Source organism: Taudactylus pleione, unplaced genomic scaffold (assembly GCF_031769625.1).
Source record: "Taudactylus pleione unplaced genomic scaffold, aTauple2 ptg001334l, whole genome shotgun sequence".
Taxonomy (NCBI): Eukaryota; Metazoa; Chordata; class Amphibia; order Anura; family Myobatrachidae; genus Taudactylus; species Taudactylus pleione.
The window spans coordinates 3,425,331-3,448,187 of record NW_028285734.1 but is presented as its reverse complement, the minus strand read 5'-3'; the positions used below and the strand labels follow the sequence as shown (position 1 = coordinate 3,448,187).

The following is a 22,857-nucleotide window of genomic DNA, read 5'->3' as shown; positions in this document are numbered from 1 at the left end:
CACCCATGCCGGGATAAGACAGTCGGGAAGCCGGCTGCCGGTATTTAGGCAGTCGGCTTCCCGATTGCCTCCCCTCCAGGGAACAGGGAGGATAAGGGCCCTTCTTCTCTTGTAGAGGATCCCGCACAACCTGAGCACTGGCTGATTGGAGCTCTCACTTCAGTAACAAGGCAGGCTTCCCTCTCTCAATAACAAATGACACCACCTTGCCTGCAGCAGCGAGGTGGGTAGTTTCGGTCCTGTACAGTGTATTGTGTTATATGTGCTGGCCCTGTTTAGTGAGTCAGGCCTAGAGCCATCAGCTGATGACATACCGTGAGCCTGTCCTGTGTGCAGTGACATATTCTCCGATCCCCACAAATAAGATCAGGGACACAGTCTGACACACATCGTACAGTAACTTAGCAGCACCCCCTCCTCCTCCTCCTCCTTCCCTCCTCCTCCGCTCCCCCACTCCCCCCCAGGGATCAGCGTGCAGCAAACAACCTGTCTGGGGCTTCTATACACTCATCTGTATTTATGCTACAAACAAGTCTGCTGTTTTGGGCAACGGGAGATGAGCTGTGGGCGCCTGGTGCTCTTCTTACTGTCAGGTGAGGGATCATTAACCCCTGAGACACCAGAGCTGTCACTGCCACCTCCGATCCGCCTGCATTTATTCACTCGCACGGCGACATTATCGATTATTTTACAGGGACACTTTTATGCTGATCCAGGTGCACTCAGTCAGGTGACACGCAATACTGTCCCTCCGCATTACGGAGCACTACAATCCCCAGCATGCTTCGATTACGTGGTTATACTGCGTCCGTTACATTGTAAATACGCGTTTTCTCTACATAGTAAATTATAGAGGTCAGACAATAAGGGCGACTGATCCCGATTCCAGTTTGCGGTTTGGAATTTGCGGTTTGCAGTGCTGTTACAATGAGTGTTTTGGAATAATTTTATAGCAAGCTCCATTCACCTGGGACTTTCAGAAGAGTAAAAGTTAGTTTAGCACAATTTTTTTTTTTTTAATCCAAACCAAATTCTGCCGTGTTCCAAGTTTGCATTTGCGCTCCAAAATAAAAAAATAATGTTACAATGTTTCAATTTAAATCAAAGAGTTGAACACAGTCAAATCTGATCCATTTTATTGAGTGTAGCTTGATCTCTGTCAGTGGTTCTCTCTCAAACTCGGTCCTCAGGACCCCACACAGGTCACGTTTTCCAGGTCACCCAGCAGGTGCACAGGTGTATTCATTACTCACTGACACATTTTTTTTAAAATATATATATTTTTATTGAAGCAATGCACAATAGACAAAACTTGTAATACAAACTTACATGTATGAGATCTAAAACAGTTGGACCCAGTAAATAATTATAACATAAGACAATGATAAAGTCAGTACTGATGGTAATTAAACAATATGTCTTCCATTTTCAAATTACATCTTACAACAAATAGGTTTGCTGAAATATTAAAGTACGTACATAATACTTTCTCGGGTTTTTTTAACTGAACAAAATAAAACAACAATAAATATTTTTAATAGAGATTTAAGTAAAAGAAAAGAAAACTTGCTCGCTCCTCTCTCTCCTCCCCACACTCACCTCAAGATAGAAATCGACGGGACACCCTCCATCTCCTGTGAAAGATACCAGGATATGTATCTGACACAGTTTAAGAGATCCAAAGGTGGAGCTAGTTATTTCACTTGTGATTCTGTGAGGAAACCTGGAAAACATGCACTGTTTGGGGTCCTGAGGACCGAGTTTGAGAACCTGTGATCTATGTTATTCAACTAGGCAAAAATTTCTAACATTCCAGCGAGTCGAGAATGAGACACTGCCGTTTCGAGCAGCTCTAGTGCCGTAGGGTAGAGACTCTATGGAGTAGCTGACACGTGGCCACTCCCGTGTTTCAGACAGAGACAGGCGCCTCCGCATAACTCCGCTACTGCCGATTCGTGTCGCCAAAGCCTTCACAGCATTACTTTATGAAATATAATAAGCTGTTAGGGGAAGTCTATCAAACCATCTAAGAAACGAAGTTGCCCATAGCAACCAGATTCTAGATATTTTTATAGAATGTACTAAATTAATGCTAGTTATAATTAGAGATGAGCGGGTTCGGATTAGTTCGGATTTTCCCGCCAAGTTCAGATTTTTCCCGCCAAAAATTGAGTCTCAGAAAGAGGCAAAACGTCATCTTTCATGGACAAACATCATCATTCCTGGACTTGTGTCCACTAATAATGATGATTGTCCATGAAAGATGACGTTTTGCATCTTTCTGAGTCCCGATTTTTGGCGGGAAAAATCTGAACTTGGCGGGAAAATCAGAACCCGCTCATCTCTAGTTAGAATCTGATTGGTTGCTATGGGGAAATTCTGCACTTTAGAAAGGTGGATAAATATCCCCTATAGGGGTATAGTTACTAAAGTGCGTTTTTTTTTTACAGTGGAGATGTTCCCATAGCAACCAATCAGATTCTACTTAACATTTATTTTGCACCTTCTTTGAGAATAGCTAGAATCTGATTGGTTGCTATGGGCAACATCTCCACTTCTAAAAACCTGCACTTTAGTAAATAAACCCCTTAGTATAAGGTGAGCGTTGACTTTTTGCCTTCGATAGAAACCATTCAAGATGAACCTCATAAGGGTAAATTTTATTAAAGTTAAAGTTTTTTAGAACTGGAGATGTTGCCCATAGCAACCAATCAGATTCTAGCTATTATTTCAAAGAGGGTGTTATGTAGAATCTGATTGGTTGCTAGGGGTAACATCTCAACTTATAAAAACTCTCACTTTAGTAAATATACCCCCTATGACTCCAGTGTTCTTATTAGGAGATATAAATGTCAGGTGAACAGATGAGAACGTTGCTTCATGCTGTACAATATAACTTATGCTGGCCATACACGCTGCAATTATCGGGACGATCCGCCCGATATCGGCGGATCGCCGCGATAATTGTAGCGTCGGGGGGGGGGGCGACCGAGGGTTAAATATTGCTCGGTCCGGCATGCTGGATTGTCCAGCATGCCCGTCCGATGCGATATTTACCCGTAACTGTCGGCCGCATCAGGCAGTGTATGCCCAGCGCGGCCGACAGACAGACATTTCCTGTGTTCCCTCCTATGGAAGGAACAAGGAAATGTCCCCTCCCCCGGGGGCAGAGCGCAGATGTCGGGCTATACACTGTGAGATTTCCCTCACAGTGTATGCCGCGGACATCTGCGGCTTGCAGCCGGACAGATAAAATGTCTGTCGGTCTGACAGACATTTTATCTTGCCTTGTATGCCCAGCATAAGTGCAGTGAGGGCCCAATCATTCCATAATTATAATTACAGCCGCCTCGGGCGCTTTACCGACAATAAACAGCTCAATATGCGGCAGATAACAATTGATGCGATTTATGGCACATCATTATTCTCAATGCCATAAAGAGGAAATTGTTGCGTTATTTGTTTTCGGTTCCCTGGTTCTTGTTACATTTCACCTTGGGTGCGGCCTGTTTAGTGAGCGAACACACACACGTTAACCCAGTAGTGACCAGGCTGTGACCAAGCCAGAAGATTGGAGGTCTCCTTGTGTGAATAGAACAGGACCCTTCTGGATATTTTGCTATAGGGCTATGTTCCGCCTCAAACTGATGCATTTTGGGGCAAATCATGGTGCATAGATTTTGCACTCCGCGGTGCAGTTTATAAATGACTGCACTGCAGGTCTGCAAAGCTGTCACTCAATCTGTGTCTACTCAGTTATGCAGTGGCGTATACAGTGTATAATGGGTGCAGTGTGTGCGGGGCACACGGGCCCCCAGGTCCAGGGGGGCCCCGCACCGCACACCCTGCATCCATATTATTTTACACTCACCTGTCTGTGGTCCTGCGTCGGATGTCAGCGCTGCTCAGAACACCGGAAAATGCCCAGAGCATTAGTAGACTGCGGGCACTAGCTAGTGCCCAGAGTCTACTGCGCACGCACAGAACGCCGGAAAATGGCCACCGAGGCTATTTTTCCGGCGTTCTGCGCATGCGCAGTAGACTCCAGGCACACTCTGGTCCCCGCAGTCTACTAATGCTCCGGTGGCTGGCCAGCTACGTCAGTCAGCTGCCGACCACTGGGGAGAGAGGAGGGGGCCCCGCACGGGGAGTGCACACGGGCCCCCTCCTCTTTTCAGACACCCCTGCATACATGTCTACACTCCCGAAAGTCGCGGGAGGCTCCCGTTTTTTCGGGTAACCCCCCGAACTCCTGGCAGTGTAGGTACTTCTCCCGCATCCTGCCCACGTCCTAGTGAAGTTAGAAACTTACCTTAAATCCGTGGACCGTTGTTAGGGGCGGGGCTTAATTACGCGATTCTAGTATAATAGCATCATTTGGCCTACTGACACGATTGGTCCGGCCCCGCCCCCATCACTGCCTGACTGCTGCCTCTCCCCAGGCTTCTCCCGGGGCGGGCAGATTAAAAGTCAGCATGCATGGATTGTATAGGAAGCACAGCAGGGAGGGGTGTACAGAGATGGTTGTATAGGATGCACAGCAGGGAGGGGTGTACAGAGATGGTTGTATAGGATGCACAGCAGGGAGAGGTGTACAGAGATGATTGTATAGGATGCACAGCAGGGAGGGGTGTACAGAGATGGTTGTGTAGGATGCACAGCAGGGAGAGGTGTACAGAGATGATTGTGTAGGATGCACAGCAGGGAGGGGTGTACAGAGATGATTGTGTAGTATAGGATGCACAGCAGGGAGGGGTGTACAGAGATGATTGTATAGGATGCACAGCAGGGAGGGGTGTACAGAGATGATTGTATAGGATGCACAGCAGGGAGGGGTGTACAGAGATGATTGTGTAGGATGCACAGCAGGGAGGGGTGTACAGAGATGATTGTGTAGTATAGGATGCACAGCAGGGAGGGGTGTACAGAGATGATTGTATAGGATGCACAGCAGAGAGAGGTGTACAGAGATGATTGTATAGGATGCACAGCAGGGAGAGGTGTACAGAGATGATTGTATAGGATGCACAGCAGGGAGGGGTGTACAGAGATGATTGTATAGGATGCACAGCAGGGAGGGGTGTATATAGATGATTGCATAGTATAGGATGCACAGCAGGGAGGGGTGTACAGAGATGATTGTATAGGATGCACAGCAGGGAGGGGTGTACAGAGATGATTGTATAGGATGCACAGCAGGGAGGGATGTACTGAGATGATTGTATAGGATGCACAGCAGGGAGGGGTGTACAGAGATGATTGTATAGGATGCACAGCAGGGAGGGGTGTACAGAGATGATTGTATAGGATGCACAGCAGGGAGAGGTGTACAGAGATGACTGTATAGGATGCACAGTAGAGGAGTGTACAGAGATGGTTGTATAGGATGCACAGCAGGGAGGGGTGTACAGAGATGATTGTATAGGATGCACAGCAGGGAGAGGTGTACAGAGATGACTGTATAGGATGCACAGTAGAGGGGTGTACAGAGATGGTTGTATAGGATGCACAGCAGGGAGAGGTGTACAGAGATGACTGTATAGGATGCACAGTAGAGGGGTGTACAGAGATGGTTGTATAGGATGCACAGCAGGGAGGGGTGTACAGAGATGGTTGTATAGGATGCACAGCAGAGAGGGGTGTACAGAGATGACTGTATAGGATGCACAGCAGGGAGAGGTGTACAGAGATGACTGTATAGTATGCACAGCAGGGAGGGGTGTACAGAGATGATTGTATAGGATGCACAGCAGAGGGGTGTACAGAGATGATTGTATAGGATGCAGAGCAGGGAGGGGTGTACAGAGATGATTGTTTAGGATGCACAGCAGGGAGGGGTGTACAGAGATGATTGTATAGGATGCACAGCAGGGAGGGGTGTACAGAGATGATTGTATAGGATGCACAGCAGAGGGGTGTACAGAGATGATTGTATAGGATGCACAGCAGGGAGGGGTGTACAGAGATGATTGTATAGGATGCACAGCAGGGAGGGCTGTACAGAGATGATTGTATAGGATGCACAGCAGAGAGGGGTGTACAGAGATGATTGTATAGGATGCACAGCAGGGAGGGGTGTACAGAGATGATTGTATAGGATGCACAGCAGGGAGGGGTGTACAGAGATGATTGTATAGGATGCACAGCAGAGAGGGGTGTACAGAGAAGATTGTATAGGATGCACAGCAGGGAGCGACGGGCAGAGATGATTGTATAGGATGCACAGCAGGGAGGGGTGCACTGAGATGACTGTATAGGATGCACAGCAGGGAGGGGTGTACAGAGATGATTGTATAGGATGCACAGCAGGGAGCGACGGGCAGAGATGATTGTATAGGATGCACAGCAGGGAGGGGTGTACTGAGATGATTGTATAGGATGCACAGCAGGGAGGGGTGTACAGAGATGATTGTATAGGATGCACAGCAGGGAGGGGTGTACAGAGATGATTGTATAGGATGCAGTGCAGGGAGGGGTGTACAGAGATGATTGTATAGGATGCACATTAGGGAGGGGTGTACAGAGATGGTTGTATAGGATGCACAGCAGGGAGGGGTGTACAGAGATGGTTGTATAGGATGCAGTGCAGGGAGGGGTGTACAGAGAGGATTGTATAGGATGCACAGCAGGGAGGGGTGTACAGAGAGGATTGTATAGGATGCACAGCAGGGAGAGATGTACAGAGATGGTTGTATAGGATGCACAGCAGGGAGGGGTGTACAGAGATGATTGTATAGGATGCACAGCAGGGAGGGGTGTACAGAGATGATTGTATAGGATGCACAGCAGGGAGAGGTGTACAGAGATGACTGTATAGGATGCACAGTAGAGGGGTGTACAGAGATGGTTGTATAGGATGCACAGCAGGGAGGGGTGTACAGAGATGACTGTATAGGATGCACAGTAGAGGGGTGTACAGAGATGATTGTATAGGATGTACAGCAGGGAGGGGTGTACAGAGATGATTGTATAGTATAGAATACACAGCAGGGAGGGTGTACAGAGATGATTGTATAGGATGCACAGCAGGGAGGGGTGTACAGAGATGATTGTATAGGATGCACAGCAGGGAGGGGTGTACAGAGATGATTGTATAGGATGCACAGCAGGGAGGGGTGTACAGAGATGATTGTATAGGATGCACAGCAGAGGGGGTGTACAGAGATGATTGTATAGGATGCACAGCAGGGAGGGGCGTACAGAGATGATTGTATAGAATACACAGCAGGGAGGGGTGTACAGAGATGATTGTATAGGATGCACAGCAGGGAGGGGTGTACAGAGATGGTTGTATAGGATGCACAGCAGGGAGCGGTGTACAGAGATGATTGTATAGGATGCACAGCAGAGAGGGGTGTACAGAGATGATTGTATAGGATGCACAGCAGGGAGGGGTGTACAGAGATGATTGTATAGGATGCACAGCAGAGAGGGGTGTACAGACATGATTGTATAGGATGCACAGCAGAGAGCGGTGTACAGAGATGGTTGTATAGGATGCACAGCAGGGAGGGGTGTACAGAGATGGTTGTATAGGATGCACAGCAGGGAGGGGTGTACAGAGATGGTTGTATAGGATGCACAGCAGGGAGAGGTGTACAGAGATGATTGTATAGGATGCACAGCAGGGAGGGGTGTACAGAGATGGTTGTGTAGGATGCACAGCAGGGAGAGGTGTACAGAGATGATTGTGTAGGATGCACAGCAGGGAGGGGTGTACAGAGATGATTGTGTAGTATAGGATGCACAGCAGGGAGGGGTGTACAGAGATGATTGTATAGGATGCACAGCAGGGAGGGGTGTACAGAGATGATTGTATAGGATGCACAGCAGGGAGGGGTGTACAGAGATGATTGTGTAGGATGCACAGCAGGGAGGGGTGTACAGAGATGATTGTGTAGTATAGGATGCACAGCAGGGAGGGGTGTACAGAGATGATTGTATAGGATGCACAGCAGAGAGAGGTGTACAGAGATGATTGTATAGGATGCACAGCAGGGAGAGGTGTACAGAGATGATTGTATAGGATGCACAGCAGGGAGGGGTGTACAGAGATGATTGTATAGGATGCACAGCAGGGAGGGGTGTATATAGATGATTGCATAGTATAGGATGCACAGCAGGGAGGGGTGTACAGAGATGATTGTATAGGATGCACAGCAGGGAGGGGTGTACAGAGATGATTGTATAGGATGCACAGCAGGGAGGGATGTACTGAGATGATTGTATAGGATGCACAGCAGGGAGGGGTGTACAGAGATGATTGTATAGGATGCACAGCAGGGAGGGGTGTACAGAGATGATTGTATAGGATGCACAGCAGGGAGAGGTGTACAGAGATGACTGTATAGGATGCACAGTAGAGGGGTGTACAGAGATGGTTGTATAGGATGCACAGCAGGGAGGGGTGTACAGAGATGATTGTATAGGATGCACAGCAGGGAGAGGTGTACAGAGATGACTGTATAGGATGCACAGTAGAGGGGTGTACAGAGATGGTTGTATAGGATGCACAGCAGGGAGAGGTGTACAGAGATGACTGTATAGGATGCACAGTAGAGGGGTGTACAGAGATGGTTGTATAGGATGCACAGCAGGGAGGGGTGTACAGAGATGGTTGTATAGGATGCACAGCAGAGAGGGGTGTACAGAGATGACTGTATAGGATGCACAGCAGGGAGAGGTGTACAGAGATGACTGTATAGTATGCACAGCAGGGAGGGGTGTACAGAGATGATTGTATAGGATGCACAGCAGAGGGGTGTACAGAGATGATTGTATAGGATGCAGAGCAGGGAGGGGTGTACAGAGATGATTGTTTAGGATGCACAGCAGGGAGGGGTGTACAGAGATGATTGTATAGGATGCACAGCAGAGAGGGGTGTACAGAGATGATTGTATAGGATGCACAGCAGAGGGGTGTACAGAGATGATTGTATAGGATGCACAGCAGGGAGGGGTGTACAGAGATGATTGTATAGGATGCACAGCAGGGAGGGCTGTACAGAGATGATTGTATAGGATGCACAGCAGAGAGGGGTGTACAGAGATGATTGTATAGGATGCACAGCAGGGAGGGGTGTACAGAGATGATTGTATAGGATGCACAGCAGGGAGGGGTGTACAGAGATGATTGTATAGGATGCACAGCAGAGAGGGGTGTACAGAGAAGATTGTATAGGATGCACAGCAGGGAGCGACGGGCAGAGATGATTGTATAGGATGCACAGCAGGGAGGGGTGCACTGAGATGACTGTATAGGATGCACAGCAGGGAGGGGTGTACAGAGATGATTGTATAGGATGCACAGCAGGGAGCGACGGGCAGAGATGATTGTATAGGATGCACAGCAGGGAGGGGTGTACTGAGATGATTGTATAGGATGCACAGCAGGGAGGGGTGTACAGAGATGATTGTATAGGATGCACAGCAGGGAGGGGTGTACAGAGATGATTGTATAGGATGCAGTGCAGGGAGGGGTGTACAGAGATGATTGTATAGGATGCACAGCAGGGAGGGGTGTACAGAGATGGTTGTATAGGATGCACAGCAGGGAGGGGTGTACAGAGATGGTTGTATAGGATGCAGTGCAGGGAGGGGTGTACAGAGAGGATTGTATAGGATGCACAGCAGGGAGGGGTGTACAGAGAGGATTGTATAGGATGCACAGCAGGGAGAGATGTACAGAGATGGTTGTATAGGATGCACAGCAGGGAGGGGTGTACAGAGATGATTGTATAGGATGCACAGCAGGGAGGGGTGTACAGAGATGATTGTATAGGATGCACAGCAGGGAGAGGTGTACAGAGATGACTGTATAGGATGCACAGTAGAGGGGTGTACAGAGATGGTTGTATAGGATGCACAGCAGGGAGGGGTGTACAGAGATGACTGTATAGGATGCACAGTAGAGGGGTGTACAGAGATTATTGTATAGGATGTACAGCAGGGAGGGGTGTACAGAGATGATTGTATAGTATAGAATACACAGCAGGGAGGGTGTACAGAGATGATTGTATAGGATGCACAGCAGGGAGGGGTGTACAGAGATGATTGTATAGGATGCACAGCAGGGAGGGGTGTACAGAGATGATTGTATAGGATGCACAGCAGGGAGGGGTGTACAGAGATGATTGTATAGAATGCGCAGCAGAGGGGGTGTACAGAGATGATTGTATAGGATGCACAGCAGGGAGGGGCGTACAGAGATGATTGTATAGAATACACAGCAGGGAGGGGTGTACAGCGATGATTGTATAGGATGCACAGCAGGGAGGGGTGTACAGAGATGGTTGTATAGGATGCACAGCAGGGAGCGGTGTACAGAGATGATTGTATAGGATGCACAGCAGAGAGGGGTGTACAGAGATGATTGTATAGGATGCACAGCAGGGAGGGGTGTACAGAGATGATTGTATAGGATGCACAGCAGAGAGGGGTGTACAGACATGATTGTATAGGATGCACAGCAGAGAGGGGTGTACAGAGATGGTTGTATAGGATGCACAGCAGGGAGGGGTGTACAGAGATGGTTGTATAGGATGCACAGCAGGGAGAGGTGTACAGAGATGATTGTGTAGGATGCACAGTAGGGAGGGGTGTACAGAGATGATTGTATAGTATAGGATGCACAGCAGGGAGGGGTGTTCAGAGATGATTGTATAGGATGCACAGCAGGGAGGGGTGTACAGAGATGATTGTATAGGATGCACAGCAGGGAGGGGTGTACAGAGATGATTGTATAGGATGCACAGCAGGGAGGGGTGTTCAGAGATGATTGTATAGGATGCACAGCAGGGAGGGGTGTACAGAGATGATTGTATAGGATGCACAGCAGGGAGGGGTGTTCAGAGATGATTGTATAGGATGCACAGCAGGGAGGGGTGTACAGAGATGATTGTGTAGGATGCACAGCAGGGAGGGGTGTACAGAGATGATTGTGTAGTATAGGATGCACAGCAGGGAGGGGTGTACAGAGATGATTGTATAGGATGCACAGCAGGGAGGGGTGTACTGAGATGATTGTATAGGACGCACAGCAGGGAGGGGTGTACAGAGATGATTGTATAGGATGCACAGCAGGGAGGGGTGTACAGAGATGATTGTATAGGATGCAGTGCAGGGAGGGGTGTACAGAGATGATTGTATAGGATGCACAGCAGGGAGGGGTGTACAGAGATGGTTGTATAGGATGCACAGCAGGGAGGGGTGTACAGAGATGGTTGTATAGGATGCAGTGCAGGGAGGGGTGTACAGAGAGGATTGTATAGGATGCACAGCAGGGAGGGGTGTACAGAGAGGATTGTATAGGATGCACAGCAGGGAGAGATGTACAGAGATGGTTGTATAGGATGCACAGCAGGGAGGGGTGTACAGAGATGATTGTATAGGATGCACAGCAGGGAGGGGTGTACAGAGATGATTGTATAGGATGCACAGCAGGGAGGGGTGTACAGAGATGATTGTATAGGATGCACAGCAGGGAGGGGTGTACAGAGATGATTGTATAGGATGCACAGCAGAGGGGGTGTACAGAGATGATTGTATAGGATGCACAGCAGGGAGGGGCGTACAGAGATGATTGTATAGAATACACAGCAGGGAGGGGTGTACAGAGATGATTGTATAGGATGCACAGCAGGGAGGGGTGTACAGAGATGGTTGTATAGGATGCACAGCAGGGAGCGGTGTACAGAGATGATTGTATAGGATGCACAGCAGAGAGGGGTGTACAGAGATGATTGTATAGGATGCACAGCAGGGAGGGGTGTACAGAGATGATTGTATAGGATGCACAGCAGAGAGGGGTGTACAGACATGATTGTATAGGATGCACAGCAGAGAGGGGTGTACAGAGATGGTTGTATAGGATGCACAGCAGGGAGGGGTGTACAGAGATGGTTGTATAGGATGCACAGCAGGGAGAGGTGTACAGAGATGATTGTGTAGGATGCACAGTAGGGAGGGGTGTACAGAGATGATTGTATAGTATAGGATGCACAGCAGGGAGGGGTGTTCAGAGATGATTGTATAGGATGCACAGCAGGGAGGGGTGTACAGAGATGATTGTATAGGATGCACAGCAGGGAGGGGTGTACAGAGATGATTGTATAGAATGCACAGCAGGGAGGGGTGTTCAGAGATGATTGTATAGGATGCACAGCAGGGAGGGGTGTACAGAGATGATTGTATAGGATGCACAGCAGGGAGGGGTGTTCAGAGATGATTGTATAGGATGCACAGCAGGGAGGGGTGTACAGAGATGATTGTGTAGGATGCACAGCAGGGAGGGGTGTACAGAGATGATTGTGTAGTATAGGATGCACAGCAGGGAGGGGTGTACAGAGATGATTGTATAGGATGCACAGCAGGGAGGGGTGTACAGAGATGATTGTGTAGGATGCACAGCAGGGAGGGGTGTACAGAGATGATTGTATAGGATGACCAGCAGGGAGTGGTGTACAGAGATGATTGTATAGGATGCACAGCAGGGAGGGGTGTACAGAGATGATTGCAGAGGATGCACAGCAGAGGGGGTGTACAGAGATGGTTGTATAGGATGCACAGCAGGGAGGGGTGTACAGAGATGATTGTATACGATGCACAGCAGAGGGGTGTACAGAGATGATTGTATAGGATGCACAGCAGGGAGGGGTGTACAGAGATGATTGTATAGGATGCACAGCAGGGAGGGGTGTACAGAGATGATTGTATAGGATGCACAGCAGGGAGGGGTGTACAGAGATGATTGTATAGGATGCACAGCAGAGAGGGGTGTACAGAGATGATTGTATAGGATGCACAGCAGGGAGGGGTGTGCAGAGATGATTGTATAGGATGCACAGCAGGGAAGGGTGTGCAGAGATGATTGTATAGGATGCACAGCAGAGAGGGGTGTACAGAGATGATTGTATAGGATGCACAGCAGGGAGCGACGGGCAGAGATGATTGTATAGGATGCACAGCAGGGAGGGGTGTACTGAGATGATTGTATAGGATGCACAGCAGAGAGGGGTGTACAGAGATGATTGTATAGGATGCACAGCATGGAGCGACGGGCAGAGATGATTGTATAGGATGCACAGCAGGGAGGGGTGTACTGAGATGATTGTATAGGATGCACAGCAGGGAGGGGTGTACAGAGATGATTGTATAGGATGCACAGCAAAGGGGGTGTACAGAGATGGTTGTATAGGATGCACAGCAAAGGGGTGTACAGAGATGATTGTGTAGGATGCACAGCAGAGGGGGTGTACAGAGATGGTTGTATAGGATGCACAGCAGGGAGGGGTGTACAGAGATGGTTGTATAGGATGCACAGCAGGGAGGGGTGTACAGAGATGGTTGTATAGGATGCACAGCAGGGAGGGGTGTACAGAAATGGTTGTATAGGATGCACAGCAGGGAGAGGTGCACAGAGATGATTGTGTAGGATGCACAGCAGGGAGGGGTGTACAGAGATGATTGTATAGGATGCACAGCAGGGAGGGGTGTACAGAGATGATTATATAGGATGCAGTGCAGGGAGGGGTGTACAGAGATGATTGTATAGGATGCACAGCAGGGAGGGGTGTACAGAGATGGTTGTATAGGATGCACAGCAGGGAGGGGTGTACAGAGATGATTGTATAGGATGCACAGCAGGGAGGGGTGTACAGAGATGATTGTATAGGATGCACAGCAGGGAGAGGTGTACAGAGATGACTGTATAGGATGCACAGTAGAGGGGTGTACAGAGATGGTTGTATAGGATGCACAGCAGGGAGGGGTGTACAGAGATGATTGTATAGGATGCACAGTAGGGAGAGGTGTACAGAGATGACTGTATAGGATGCACAGTAGAGGGGTGTACAGAGATGATTGTATAGGATGTACAGCAGGGAGGGGTGTACAGAGATGATTGTATAGTATAGAATACACAGCAGAGAGGGGTGTACAGAGATGATTGTATAGGATGCACAGCAGGGAGGGGTGTACTGAGATGATTGCATAGGATGCACAGCAGGGAGGGGTGTACAGAGATGATTGTATAGGATGCACAGCAGGGAGCGACGGGCAGATATGATTGTATAGGATGCACAGCAGGGAGGGGTGTACTGAGATGATTGTATAGGATGCACAGCAGGGAGGGGTGTACAGAGATGATTGTATAGGATGCACAGCAGGGAGGGGTGTACAGAGATGATTGTATAGGATGCAGTGCAGGGAGGGGTGTACAGAGATGATTGTATAGGATGCACAGCAGGGAGGGGTGTACAGAGATGGTTGTATAGGATGCACAGCAGGGAGGGGTGTACAGAGATGGTTGTATAGGATGCACAGCAGGGAGGGGTGTACAGAGATGATTGTATAGGATGCAGTGCAGGAGGGGTGTACAGAGATGATTGTATTGGATGCACAGCAGGGAGGGGTGTACAGAGATGATTGTATAGGATGCACAGCAGGGAGAGGTGTACAGAGATGGTTGTATAGGATGCACAGCAGGGAGGGGTGTACAGAGATGATTGTATAGGATGCACAGCAGGGAGGGGTGTACAGAGATGATTGTATAGGATGCACAGCAGGGAGAGGTGTACAGAGATGACTGTATAGGATGCACAGTAGAGGGGTGTACAGAGATGGTTGTATAGGATGCACAGCAGGGAGGGGTGTACAGAGATGACTGTATAGGATGCACAGTAGAGGGGTGTACAGAGATGATTGTATAGGATGCACAGCAGGGAGGGGTGTACAGAGATGATTGTATAGTATAGAATACACAGCAGGGAGGGGTGTACTGAGATGGTTGTATAGGATGCACAGCAGGGAGGGGTGTACAGAGATGGTTGTATAGGATGCACAGCAGAGAGGGGTGTACAGAGATGACTGTATAGGATGCACAGCAGGGAGAGGTGTACAGAGATGACTGTATAGTATGCACAGCAGGGAGGGGTGTACAGAGATGATTGTATAGGATGCACAGCAGAGAGGGGTGTACAGAGATGATTGTATAGGATGCACAGCATGGAGCGACGGGCCGAGATGATTGTATAGGATGCACAGCAGGGAGGGGTGTACTGAGATGATTGTATAGGATGCACAGCAGGGAGGGGTGTACAGAGATGATTGTATAGGATGCACAGCAGAGGGGGAGTACAGAGATGGTTGTATAGGATGCACAGCAGAGGGGTGTACAGAGATGATTGTGTAGGATGCACAGCAGGGAGAGGTGTACAGAGATGATTGTATAGGATGCACAGCAGGGAGGGGTGTACAGAGATGGTTTTATAGGATGCACAGCAGGGAGGGGTGTACAGAAATCGTTGTATAGGATGCACAGCAGGGAGAGGTGCACAGAGATGATTGTGTAGGATGCACAGCAGGGAGGGGTGTACAGAGATGATTGTATAGGATGCACAGCAGGGAGGGGTGTACAGAGATGATTGTATAGTATAGGATGCACAGCAGGGAGGGGTGTACAGAGATGATTGTATAGGATGCACAGCAGGGAGGGGTGTACAGAGATGATTGTATAGGATGCACAGCAGGGAGGGGTGTACAGAGATGATTGTGTAGGATGCACAGCAGGGAGGGGTGTACAGAGATGATTGTGTAGTATAGGATGCACAGCAGGGAGGGGTGAACAGAGATGACTGTATAGGATGCACAGCAGGGAGGGGTGTACAGAGATGGTTGTATAGGATGCACAGCAGGGAGGGGTGTACAGAGATGGTTGTATAGGATCCACAGCAGAGGGGTGTACAGAGATGATTGTATCGGATGCACAGCAGGGAGGGGTGTACAGAGATGATTGTGTAGGATGCACAGCATGGAGGGTTGTACAGAGATGATTGTGCAGTATAGGATGCACAGCAGGGAGGGGTGTACAGAGATGATTGTATAGGATGTACAGCAGGGAGGGGTGTACAGAGATGGTTGTATAAGATGCACAGCAGGGAGGGGTGTACAGAGATGGTTGTATAGGATGCTCAGCAGAGGGGTGTACAGAGATGATTGTATAGGATGCACAGCAGGGAGGGGTGTACAGAGATGGTTGTATAGGATGCACAGCAGAGGGGTGTACAGAGATGATAGTGTAGGATGCACAGCAGGGAGGGGTGTACAGAGATGATTGTAGTATAGGATGCACAGGATGGAGGGGTGTACAGAGATGATTGTGTAGTATAGGATGCACAGGAGGGAGGGGTGTACAGAGATGATTGTATAGGATGTACAGCAGGGAGGGGTGTACAGAGATGGTTGTATAGGATGCACAGCAGGGAGGGGTGTACAGAGATGGTTGTATAGGATGCACAGCAGAGAGGGGTGTACAGAGATGACTGTATAGGATGCACAGCAGGGAGAGGTGTACAGAGATGACTGTATAGGATGCACAGCAGGGAGGGGTGTACAGAGATGATTGTATAGGATGCACAGCAGAGGGGTGTACAGAGATGATTGTATAGGATGCAGAGCAGGGAGGGGTGTACAGAGATGATTGTATAGGATGCACAGCAGGGAGGGGTGTACAGAGATGATTGTATAGGATGCACAGCAGAGGGGTGTACAGAGATGATTGTATAGGATGCACAGCAGAGGGGTGTACTGAGATGATTGTATAGGATGCACAGCAGGGAGGGGTGTACAGAGATGATTGTATAGGATGCACAGCAGGAAGGGGTGTACAGAGATGATTGTATAGGATGCACAGCAGAGAGGGGTGTACAGAGATGATTGTATAGGATGCACAGCAGGGAGGGGTGTACAGAGATGATTGTATAGGATGCACAGCAGGGAGGGGTGTACAGAGATGATTGTATAGGATGCACAGCAGAGAGGGGTGTACAGAGATGATTGTATAGGATGCACAGCAGGGAGCGACGGGCAGAGATGATTGTATAGGATGCACAGCAGGGAGGGGTGTACTGAGATGATTGTATAGGATGCACAGCAGAGAGGGGTGTACAGAGATGATTGTATAGGATGCACAGCAGGGAGCGACGGGCAGAGATGATTGTATAGGATGCACAGCAGGGAGGGGTGTACTTAGATGATTGTATAGGATGCACAGCAGGGAGGGGTGTACAGAGATGATTGTATAGGATGCACAGCAGGGAGGGGTGTACAGAGATGATTATATAGGATGCAGTGCAGGGAGGGGTGAACAGAGATGATTGTATAGGATGCACAGCAGGGAGGGGTGTACAGAGATGGTTGTATAGGATGCACAGCAGGGAGGGGTGTACAGAGATGATTGTATAGGATGCACAGCAGGGAGGGGTGTACAGAGATGATTGTATAGGATGCACAGCAGGGAGAGGTGTACAGAGATGACTGTATAGGATGCACAGTAGAGGGGTGTACAGAGATGGTTGTATAGGATGCACAGCAGGGAGGGGTGTACAGAGATGATTGTATAGGATGCACAGTAGGGAGAGGTGTACAGAGATGACTGTATAGGATGCACAGTAGAGGGGTGTACAGAGATGGTTGTATAGGATGCACAGCAGGGAGGGGTGTACAGAGATGACTGTATAGGATGCACAGTAGAGGGGTGTACAGAGATGATTGTATAGGATGTACAGCAGGGAGGGGTGTACAGAGATGATTGTATAGTATAGAATACACAGCAGAGAGGGGTGTACAGAGATGATTGTATAGGATGCACAGCAGGGAGGGGTGTACTGAGATGATTGCATAGGATGCACAGCAGGGAGGGGTGTACAGAGATGATTGTATAGGATGCACAGCAGGGAGCGACGGGCAGATATGATTGTATAGGATGCACAGCAGGGAGGGGTGTACTGAGATGATTGTATAGGATGCACAGCAGGGAGGGGTGTACAGAGATGATTGTATAGGATGCACAGCAGGGAGGGGTGTACAGAGATGATTGTATAGGATGCAGTGCAGGGAGGGGTGTACAGAGATGATTGTATAGGATGCACAGCAGGGAGGGGTGTACAGAGATGGTTGTATAGGATGCACAGCAGGGAGGGGTGTACAGAGATGGTTGTATAGGATGCACAGCAGGGAGGGGTGTACAGAGATGATTGTATAGGATGCAGTGCAGGAGGGGTGTACAGAGATGATTGTATTGGATGCACAGCAGGGAGGGGTGTACAGAGATGATTGTATAGGATGCACAGCAGGGAGAGGTGTACAGAGATGGTTGTATAGGATGCACAGCAGGGAGGGGTGTACAGAGATGATTGTATAGGATGCACAGCAGGGAGGGGTGTACAGAGATGATTGTATAGGATGCACAGCAGGGAGAGGTGTACAGAGATGACTGTATAGGATGCACAGTAGAGGGGTGTACAGAGATGGTTGTATAGGATGCACAGCAGGGAGGGGTGTACAGAGATGACTGTATAGGATGCACAGTAGAGGGGTGTACAGAGATGATTGTATAGGATGCACAGCAGGGAGGGGTGTACAGAGATGATTGTATAGTATAGAATACACAGCAGGGAGGGGTGTACAGAGATGGTTGTATAGGATGCACAGCAGGGAGGGGTGTACAGAGATGGTTGTATAGGATGCACAGCAGAGAGGGGTGTACAGAGATGACTGTATAGGATGCACAGCAGGGAGAGGTGTACAGAGATGACTGTATAGTATGCACAGCAGGGAGGGGTGTACAGAGATGATTGTATAGGATGCACAGCAGAGGGGTGTACAGAGATGATTGTATAGGATGCAGAGCAGGGAGGGGTGTACAGAGATGATTGTTTAGGATGCACAGCAGGGAGGGGTGTACAGAGATGATTGTATAGGATGCACAGCAGAGGGGTGTACAGAGATGATTGTATAGGATGCACAGCAGGGAGGGGTGTACAGAGATGATTGTATAGGATGCACAGCAGGGAGGGCTGTACAGAGATGATTGAATAGGATGCACAGCAGAGAGGGGTGTACAGAGATGATTGTATAGGATGCACAGCAGGGAGGGGTGTACAGAGATGATTGTATAGGATGCACAGCAGGGAGAGGTGTACAGAGATGATTGTATAGGATGCACAGCAGAGAGGGGTGTACAGAGATGATTGTATAGGATGCACAGCAGGGAGCGACGGGCAGAGATGATTGTATAGGATGCACAGCAGGGAGGGGTGTACTGAGATGATTGTATAGGATGCACAGCAGGGAGGGGTGTACAGAGATGATTGTATAGGATGCACAGCAGGGAGCGACGGGCAGAGATGATTGTATAGGATGCACAGCAGGGAGGGGTGTACTGAGATGATTGTATAGGATGCACAGCAGGGAGGGGTGTACAGAGATGATTGTATAGGATGCACAGCAGGGAGGGGTGTACAGAGATGGTTGTATAGGATGCACAGCAGGGAGGGGTGTACAGAGATGGTTGTATAGGATGCAGTGCAGGGAGGGGTGTACAGAGAGGATTGTATAGGATGCACAGCAGGGAGGGGTGTACAGTGATGATTGTATAGGATGCACAGCAGGGAGAGATGTACAGAGATGGTTGTATAGGAAGCACAGCAGGGAGGGGTGTACAGAGATGATTGTATAGGATGCACAGCAGGGAGGGGTGTACTGAGATGATTGTATAGGATGCACAGCAGAGGGGTGTACAGAGATGGTTGTATAGGATGCACAGCAGGGAGGGGTGTACAGAGATGATTGTATAGGATGCACAGCAGGGAGAGGTGTACAGAGATGACTGTATAGGATGCACAGTAGAGGGGTGTACAGAGATGGTTGTATAGGATGCACAGCAGGGAGGGGTCTACAGAGATGACTGTATAGGATGCACAGTAGAGGGGTGTACAGAGATGATTGTATAGGATGTACAGCAGGGAGGGGTGTACAGAGATAATTGTATAGTATAGAATACACAGCAGGGAGGGGTGTACAGAGATGATTGTATAGGATGCACAGCAGGGAGGGGTGTACAGAGATGATTGTATAGGATGCACAGCAGGGAGGGGTGTACAGAGATGATTGTATAGGATGCACAGCAGGGAGGGGTGTACAGAGATGGTTGTATAGGATGCACAGCAGAGAGCGGTGTACAGAGATGATTGTATAGGATGCACAGCAGAGAGGGGTGTACAGAGATGATTGTATAGGATGCACAGCAGGGAGGGGTGTACAGAGATGATTGTATAGGATGCACAGCAGAGAGGGGTGTACAGACATGATTGTATAGGATGCACAGCAGAGAGGGGTGTACAGAGATGGTTGTATAGGATGCACAGCAGGGAGGGGTGTACAGAGATAGTTGTATAGGATGCACAGCAGGGAGAGGTGTACAGAGATGATTGTGTAGGATGCACAGTAGGGAGGGGTGTACAGAGATGATTGTATAGTATAGGATGCACAGCAGGGAGGGGTGTTCAGAGATGATTGTATAGGATGCACAGCAGGGAGGGGTGTACAGAGATGATTGTATAGGATGCACAGCAGGGAGGGGTGTACAGAGATGATTGTGTAGGATGCACAGCAGGAAGGGGTGTACAGAGATTATTGTGTAGTATAGGATGCACAGCAGGGAGGGGTGTACAGAGATGACTGTATAGGATGCACAGTAGAGGGGTGTACAGAGATGGTTGTATAGGATGCACAGCAGGGAGGGGTGTACAGAGATGACTGTATAGGATGCACAGTAGAGGGGTGTACAGAGATGATTGTATAGGATGCACAGCAGGGAGGGGTGTACAGAGATGGTTGTATAGGATGCACAGCAGGGAGGGGGTGTACAGAGATGGTTGTATCGGATGCACAGCAGAGGGGTGTACAGAGATGATTGTATCGGATGCACAGCAGGGAGGGGTGTACAGAGCTGATTGTGTAGGATGCACAGCAGGGAGGGGTGTACAGAGATGATTGTATAGGATGCACAGCAGAGGGGTGTACAGAGATGATTGTATAGGATGCAGAGCAGGGAGGGGTGTACAGAGATGATTGTTTAGGATGCACAGCAGGGAGGGGTGTACAGAGATGATTGTATAGGATGCACAGCAGGGAGGGGTGTACAGAGATGATTGTATAGGATGCACAGCAGAGAGGTGCACAGAGATGATTGTGTAGGATGCACAGCAGGGAGGGGTGTACAGAGATGATTGTATAGGATGCACAGCAGGGAGGGGTGTACAGAGATGATTGTATAGTATAGGATGCACAGCAGGGAGGGGTGTACAGAGATGATTGTATAGGATGCACAGCAGGGAGGGGTGTACAGAGATGATTGTATAGGATGCACAGCAGGGAGGGGTGTACAGAGATGATTGTATAGGATGCACAGCAGAGAGGGGTGTACAGAGATGATTGTATAGGATGCACAGCAGGGAGCGACGGGCAGAGATGATTGTATAGGATGCACAGCAGGGAGGGGTGTACTGAGATGACTGTATAGGATGCACAGCAGGGAGGGGTGTACAGAGATGATTGTATAGGATGCACAGCAGGGAGGGGTGTACAGAGATGATTGTATAGGATGCACAGCAGGGAGGGGTGTACAGAGATGGTTGTATAGGATGCACAGCAGGGAGGGGTGTACAGAGATGGTTGTATAGGATGCAGTGCAGGGAGGGGTGTACAGAGAGGATTGTATAGGATGCACAGCAGGGAGGGGTGTACAGAGAGGATTGTATAGGATGCACAGCAGGGAGAGATGTACAGAGATGGTTGTATAGGATGCACAGCAGGGAGGGGTGTACAGAGATGATTGTATAGGATGCACAGCAGGGAGGGGTGTACAGAGATGATTGTATAGGATGCACAGCAGGGAGAGGTGTACAGAGATGACTGTATAGGATGCACAGTAGAGGGGTGTACAGAGATGGTTGTATAGGATGCACAGCAGGGAGGGGTGTACAGAGATGATTGTATAGGATGCACAGCAGGGAGAGGTGTACAGAGATGACTGTATAGGATGCACAGTAGAGGGGTGTACAGAGATGGTTGTATAGGATGCACAGCAGGGAGGGGTGTACAGAGATGACTGTATAGGATGCACAGTAGAGGGGTGTACAGAGATGATTGTATAGGATGTACAGCAGGGAGGGGTGTACAGAGATGATTGTATAGTATAGAATACACAGCAGGGAGGGTGTACAGAGATGATTGTATAGGATGCACAGCAGGGAGGGGTGTACAGAGATGATTGTATAGGATGCACAGCAGGGAGGGGTGTACAGAGATGATTGTATAGGATGCACAGCAGGGAGGGGTGTACAGAGATGATTGTATAGGATGCACAGCAGAGGGGGTGTACAGAGATGATTGTATAGGATGCACAGCAGGGAGGGGCGTACAGAGATGATTGTATAGAATACACAGCAGGGAGGGGTGTACAGAGATGATTGTATAGGATGCACAGCAGGGAGGGGTGTACAGAGATGATTGTATAGGATGCACAGCAGGGAGCGGTGTACAGAGATGGTTGTATAGGATGCACAGCAGGGAGGGGTGTACAGAAATGATTGTATAGGATGCACAGCAGGGAGAGGTGTACAGAGATGACTGTATAGGATGCACAGTAGAGGGGTGTACAGAGATGGTTGTATAGGATGCACAGCAGGGAGGGGTGTACAGAGATGATTGTATAGGATGCACAGCAGGGAGAGGTGTACAGAGATGATTGTATAGGATGCACAGCAGGGAGGGGTGTACAGAGATGATTGTATAGTATAGGATGCACAGCAGGGAGGGGTGTACAGAGATGATTGTATAGGATGCACAGCAGGGAGGGGTGTACAGAGATGATTGTATAGGATGCACAGCAGGGAGGGGTGTACAGAGATGATTGTATAGGATGCACAGCAGAGAGGGGTGTACAGAGATGATTGTATAGGATGCACAGCAGGGAGCGACGGGCAGAGATGATTGTATAGGATGCACAGCAGGGAG

General features: G+C 49.0%; 1 protein-coding gene across 1 annotated transcript in view; it reads left to right on the top strand.

Annotated features, from left to right (window-relative positions):
• The first annotated feature begins 542 nt into the window (after positions 1-542).
• LOC148443108 (uncharacterized) overlaps positions 543-22,857 on the top strand; it is a 59,632-nt gene continuing 37,317 nt past the window's right edge. Inside the window, exon 1 of the mRNA XM_088463226.1 lies at positions 543-593. The gene's annotated coding sequence lies outside the window, so the exon portion shown is untranslated. The remainder of the gene's footprint in view (positions 594-22,857) is intronic.